This window comes from Galeopterus variegatus, unplaced genomic scaffold (assembly GCF_000696425.1).
Source record: "Galeopterus variegatus unplaced genomic scaffold, G_variegatus-3.0.2 Scaffold245, whole genome shotgun sequence".
NCBI classification, from domain to species: domain Eukaryota; kingdom Metazoa; phylum Chordata; class Mammalia; order Dermoptera; family Cynocephalidae; genus Galeopterus; species Galeopterus variegatus.
This window is the reverse complement of record NW_007726356.1, coordinates 133,577-140,725: the sequence shown is the minus strand read 5'-3', so window position 1 is coordinate 140,725 and position 7,149 is coordinate 133,577. Positions and strand designations below refer to the sequence as shown.

At 35.1% G+C, this 7,149-nt stretch overlaps 1 protein-coding gene across 1 annotated transcript in view; it reads right to left on the bottom strand.

Moving 5' to 3' along the window:
• The window catches only part of LRBA (LPS-responsive vesicle trafficking, beach and anchor containing), a gene marked incomplete at its 5' end in the record, with an annotated part of 547,723 nt that overhangs the window by 412,872 nt on the left and 127,702 nt on the right, over nt 1–7,149 (bottom strand). The window lies entirely within an intron of this gene.

The following is a 7,149-nucleotide window of genomic DNA, read 5'->3' as shown; positions in this document are numbered from 1 at the left end:
TCCCAACAAAGAAAATCCCAGGACAAGATGGATTCACAGCATAATTTTACCAACTATTCAAAGAGGAATTGACACCGATTCTCTACAAACTACTCTAAAGGTTTGAAACAGAAGATATTCTCCCAACCTCATTCTATGAAGCAAACATCACCCTGATACCAAAACCAGGTAAAGGTACAGCAAAAAAAGAAAACTACAAGCCAATATCCTTGATGAATATAGATGCAAAAATCCTCAATAAATACTAGCTAACAGAATACAGCAACACATATGCAAAATTATTCACCATGATCAAGTGGGATTCATCCCAGGGATGCAACGTTGGTTCAACATACTCAAATCATTAAATGTGATACACCACATCAATAAAATCAAACACAAGGACCATATGATCATCTCTATAGATGCTGAAAAAGCATTTGATAAAATTCAACATTTGTTCATGATAAAGACTCTCTATAATTTAGGTACAGATGGAAAGTATCTCAACATAATTAAAACCATGTATGATAAACCCACTGCCAATATCATCTAGAATAGGGAAAAGCTGAAAGCTTTCCTTTAAGAAAAGGAACTAGATGAGGATGCCCATTCTCACCACTCCTATTCACCACAGTGTTGGAAGAACTAGCCAGAGCAATCAGAGAAGAGAAGGAAATAAAGGGCATCCAGATTGGAAAAGATGAAGTCAAACTGTCCCTCTCTGCAGATGACATGATCCTATATATCGAACAGCCTAAAGCCTCTACAAAAAAACTCTTGGAGTTGATAAATGATTTCAGCAAAGTAGCAAGATACAAAATCAACACACAAAAATCAGTAGCATTTCTATTCTCGAATGGTGAACATGCAGAAAGAGAAATCAAGAAAGCTTGCCCATTTACAATAGCCACCAAAAAAATAAAATACTGAGGAACAGAGTTAACCAATGATGTGAAAAATCTCTATAATGAGAACTACAAACCACTGCTGAGAGAAATTAAAGAGGACACAAGAAGATGGAAAGATATCCCATGCTCTTGGATTGGAAGAATCAACATTGTGAAAATGTCCATACTACCCAAACTGATATACAAATTCAATGCAATCCCTATCAAACTCCAATGACATTTTTCTCAGAAATGGAAAAAATTATCCAGACATTTATATAGAATAACAAAAGGCCACTACACATAGCCAAAGCAATTCTGAGCAGAGAAAATAAAGCGGGAGGCATAACACTACCTGACTTTAAACTATACTACAAAGCTATAATAACCAAAACAGCGTAGTACTGGCATAAAAACAGACACACTGATCAATGGAATACAGAATCCAGAAATCAACCCACATACCTACAGACATCTGTTCTTTGACAAAGACACCAAGCCTATACACTGGGGAAGAGACTGCCTCTTTAGCAAATGGTGCTGGGATAACTGGATATCCATATGCAGGAGAATGAAACTAGACCCATACCTCTCACCATATACTAAGATCAACTCAAAATGGATTAAAGAATTTAATATACACCCTGAAACAATAAAACTTCTTAAAGAAAACTTAGGAGAAACACTTCAGGAAGTAGGACTGGGCACAGACTTCATGAATACAACCCCAAAAGCACGGGCAACCAAAGGAAAAATAAACAAGTGGGATTATATCAAACTAAAAAGCTTCTGCACAGCAAAAGAAACAATTAACCCAGTTAAAAGACAACCAACACAGTGGGAGAAAATATTTGCAAAATATACATCTGACAAAGGATTAATACCCAGAATATACAAGGAACTGAAACAACTTTATAAGAAAAAAACAAGTAACCCAATTAAAAAATGGGCAAAAGAGCTAAAAAGGCAATTCTCAAAGGAAGATATATGAATGGACAACAGACACATTAAAAAAATGCTCAATATCACTGAGCATTCGGGAAATGCAAATCAAAACCACACTGAGATACCATCTCACCCCAGTTAGGATGGCTAATATCCAAAAGACTCCGAACAATAAATGCTGGTGAGGTTGTGGAGAATAAGGAACTCTCCTACACTGTTGGTGGGACTGCAAAATAGTGCAGCCTCTGTGGAAAATGGTATGGAGGTTCCTCAAAGGATTGCAGATAGATCTACCATATGACCCAGCTATCCCACTGCTGGGAATATACCCAGAGGAATGGAAATCATCAAGTTGAAGGTATACCTGTTCTCCAGTCTTCATCACAGCACTCCTTACAATAGCTAAGAGTTGGAACCAGCCCAAATGTCCATCATCAGATGAGTGGATACAGAAAAATGGTATATCTAGGGCTGGCCCGGTGGCGCACTGCTACAGTGCGCCGCTTGGGAAGCGCGGCGGTGCTCCCGCCGAGGGTTCGGATCCCACATACAGACCGGCCGCTCACTGGCTACACCAAGGGTTGCGATCCGGTTGCCGGTCCCGGTCCGGTACAGGTTATTATTATTATTTTTTTTGTCTTTTTCTGTGTCCGGCAACGGATCGCAACCCTCAGTGTCGCCCCCGTACCGGACCGGGACCAGCAACGGGATCGCAACCCTCGGTGTTGCTCCCGCGCCTCGCTCAGCCAGTGAGTGGGAACCGGTCTGTATGTGGGATCCGAACCCTCGGCGGGAGCGCCACCGCACTTCCCAAGCGGCGCACTACAGCAGTGCGCCACCGGGCCGGCCCGGAGACCAAGTATTTATATCAGATTTGGAAATTCTTATATTCCCAGGCCCAGAACAGTGCCTTGTAAATTCTCAATAAATATCTCTTAAGTGAATGAATTGCAGAGATTCTGAGGGAAGAAACAGATCAACATATTAAAAAGAGTTAAAAGATTAGTGTGACTAATATAAAATGACACGCAGAGAATAGCAGAAGATGAAATGGGAAAAAGGCAGGAGCCAGATTATGCAGAGCCTCAAAAGACAAGATAAATACTTTAAAAAATTTTAATCTGCAATAGAAAACCATTGAAGAATTACAGGAAAGAGATAACATGACCCAGTTCATGATTCAGGATCATTCTTCTATTATGTGGAAAATATTAGAATGGAGTAAGATTAAAAACAGGAGGCTGTTTTGTAATCCCAATGAAAGATGGTAATCTGATGATAAAGTGAGGTAAATGTTACAAAAAATACATCATTCCAAGACAAACTGTAATGTTCGAATTCCCAGAACATTTGCATGTATGGCTGAGGGGAAAACAAAGAATTCAAGAATGACTCTCAGCTTTCTGATTTGGTAGGTTGGGTAAAGGAAAATCAAGAGTTCCTTTATAAACATTAATTAAGATGTAATAAACATAATAGCAACTCACATTTATTATTTACTATGTCTGCCACACACTGGTATAAATAAATCTCATTTCCAACAACTATATTATAATCCTCATTTCACAAATATGGAACTTGAGGGCTAAAATTTATTCACAAAGTTAGAAAACTGAAAGTGTTAGTGAAAATATCAAAATCTGGGCCATTTGAATCCAGAGCCCATGCTCTTAATCTGGCTATACTGTACTGTAATGACTGTAAGTAGTCCTAATGGATATGTAAATTAAGGTTAAACAAGTACAACTGGAATTCAGAAAAGGAATTTGGAATGAAGATATAAATTTTCAAATTCTCAGACTGAAGATGGCGTTTAGGAGCTACGAAAATTGATTAGATTACTTTGCAAAGGAGTGTAGTCACAAAACAGAAGCCTTAGGATAAAGTCCCAAGGAACCTCAATATTTAAAGTCTATGTAAAAAAAGAAAAGAAAATGAGAAGAAATGATTAGTAAAGACAGAATAGGATTCTGTTGAAAGTCAAGACAGGAGAGAGCAGTCAATAGCACTGACATTTGAGATGAGGTTTATTAAAACAAAGACAAATAGACGAATACTGGCTTTGGTTATATTGAAGACACTCGTTCACAAGAAGTTGTTTAAAGGGGGAGCGGAGGTGATGGTGAAAGCCAGATTGCCTCGAAGACAGATTGCGATGAGGAACCTCAAATAAAAGAGAAACAATGTATTTTGAATACTAACTTAGATTAATTACTATAATGATGGAAAAACACTTTACTACTGAGTCCACTGATTCAAATGCTAATCTCATTTGAAAACATTCTCACAGGCACACTCAGACTTAATATTTACCATGAAGCACCACATAGTCCAAAGTCATGTTAACACATAAAATTAACCATCACAGGCTGTTTCCACCTTCTGGCTATTGTGAATAGTGATTCTATGAACACACATGCGTATGTACTTATCTGAATTATAATTTCCAATTCCTTTGGGCATATAAAGAACTTGGAATTGAAGTGCTGAGTCATATGGTAATTCCATGTTTAAATTTTTGAGAAACTGTTAAACTGTCTTCCACAGCAGCTATACCATTTTACATTCCATCAACAGCGTATCAGGTTTCCATCCTTGCTAACATTTGTTACTGTCTTTTTTATTTTAGCCACCCTACTGGATGTGAAGGGGTATTTGACTGTGGTTTTTGATTTGCAGTTCCTTAACACTTTTCATGTGCTTGTTGGCAATTTGTACATCTTTGCTGGGGAAAAGTCTATTCAAGTCCTTTGCCTATTTTTTAATTGGATTGTCTTTTTGTCCTGAGTTGAAGAATTCTTTACATATTCTGAATACAAGACCTTTATAAGATATAAGATTTGTAAATATTTTCTCCCATTCTGTAGGCTGTCTTTTCACTTTGTGGATAAAAGTGAAAATGTCTTGTGATGCACAAAAGTTTGTAATTTTGATGACATCTAATTACCTATTTTTTCTCTTGATGCTCATGCTTTTGGTATCATATGTAAAAATCTATTTCCAAATCCAAAGTCATGATGATTTACCAAAATATTTTCTGATAAGAGTTTTGGGATTTTAGTTCTTATATTGAGGTCATTGATCCATTTTGAGTTAATCTTTGTATATGTATGAGGAAGGGGTCCAACTTCATTCTTTGACATGTGGATATCCAGTTGTTTCAGCACCATTTGTTGAAGAGACTATTCTTACCCTCACTGAATGGTTTTGGCATCCTTGTCAAAACTCAATTGGCCTTAGATTGTGGGTTTCTTTTGGGACTCAACATTGTATTCTCGTGGTCTATATGTCTATCATTATGACAGTACCACACTATTTTGATTATTATAACTTTGTAGTAAGTTTTGAAAATAGGAAGTATGAGTTCTCCCTGTGTCTTTCTTCTTTTCCAAGACTCTTTTGGCTATTCTGGACCATGTGCAATTCCATATGAATTTGAGGACTGGCTCTTCCATTTCATAAATAATTTTTCTAAACCTCCATCTCCTTTTGGGTATGACTTTTCCCTAAAACTGAAATTTTTCGGCAACTGATTTATATTCTATAAGCTAATACTCTATTGAAAACAATGGGCAATTAAAGATGATTAACAGTTGATTCAAAAACATCTGTACTGTTACCGCTTTTCAATGTGTTACCATGTCATTTTATTACGTCACAAATTGAATTTGACAATGTAAGGTAAAAAATAAAGTAGCAGGGCTGGCTGGATAGCACAGTGTTATAACACCTAAGTCAAGGATTCAAATCCCTGTACTGGCCAGCCACAAAAAAAAATAAACAAATAAACAAAATAGATTGGGGGGATTAGGCTAATAAATACTTAAAATGGCCAATCAACTGTACACCATGCATCCATTGGTAAAATCGGAATCTCAATAAAGAACCTGGAATACAGTTTATATAATTCTAAACAAATACACAGTTTATCAGGTTTTATTGAATATTTAATATGAACCCATCAATATTTTAAAGAATTACCATTTGGAATATCTAAAAATAGCAAGCTATAGGTAGATGTTTATAATTTATTACCAAAAACTACATCACCTATGAAAAGTGCTTTCTGAAGTAATGGGGAATAACAAGCATTGAATCACAGACATGATATCCTCTGAAGACAAAGTTTTAAAGAAAACTATCAACATCAAAAAGCATCCCTCATTAAATATAATTTAATTAAGTTTCCTAAATAAAGTACTATAAAAGAGTAGACATGATTTATTTCTTCTAGTTAAAGTTATTCTATGTTATAATCAAAAGATTCATTAAATAACATTAGTCAAACATATACTTCTGTGTAACTGCTTATCCCTACACTTTAAGAGAGTACAGGTGTCTGAAATTACGTCTTTAAAAATACCCTAGTCTGACATACTGGGGGGAAAAAAAACTAAATCCCTTTAAAAATCTCTAGAAGAAAGCAACTCAGAATAATCACATACCTGATGTATATCAGATTCATATTTAAATTAACACATAAGATTAATGTTTTAAATTCGTATTTAAGACTGAATAAAAACAAAACCATTCACAGCATAAACTGCCAAACTCAGCCAATAAAATGATACTCTAAAAGAATTAAAAATATGTGGATGTCTTACATTTTACGCATGAGGAAACACAAATGAACAGAAAAGGCCAACAAATTTTTCAGCAGCTGGAAATACTAAATTTAATTACTGAAGAGAAATCATGCAGAGAAGCTTGGTTGCTGCTGAATATGATTTACAAAAAACTCAGGAAGTCATGTAAAAGTATCAAGAAATTTGCAGTATCTAAGGTTAATCATAAACCCAGATTCCAAGAATGCATGGATAATACATATGATCCCAAAAATCCCATAACATAAGAATATGTTATAGTGTTAGCCAAAAACAACAAAATATTTTTAAAATACATCTAAACCAAAAGGATCTGTTAATATTCTGATAAAGGTAACAAATTTATATAAAATATAAAACATTAAATAGGCAATACCATTTGTTATTAATTAGACAAACAAACCAATCAAAGCACTGTTGAGGCTAAATGAATATATTCCATGAGTAAGTCCCGTTAAAAAGAAAACTTGTTGCAGAATTTTCATTTTCCTCTTCATAACAGATCTCTGACAAGAACTTTATTTATACTACAACTTGCGATTTCACGTTTTTATAATTTTATAAAAACTTTCAGAATTTATATATAAACACATAAATAAATATATACAAATATACATTATATATTATATACATATAATATATATATATACACACATACATACACACACATATGGATGAGTAATACTCCAGTGCATGGATATCCCACATTTTTTAATCTAGTTATCCATTGA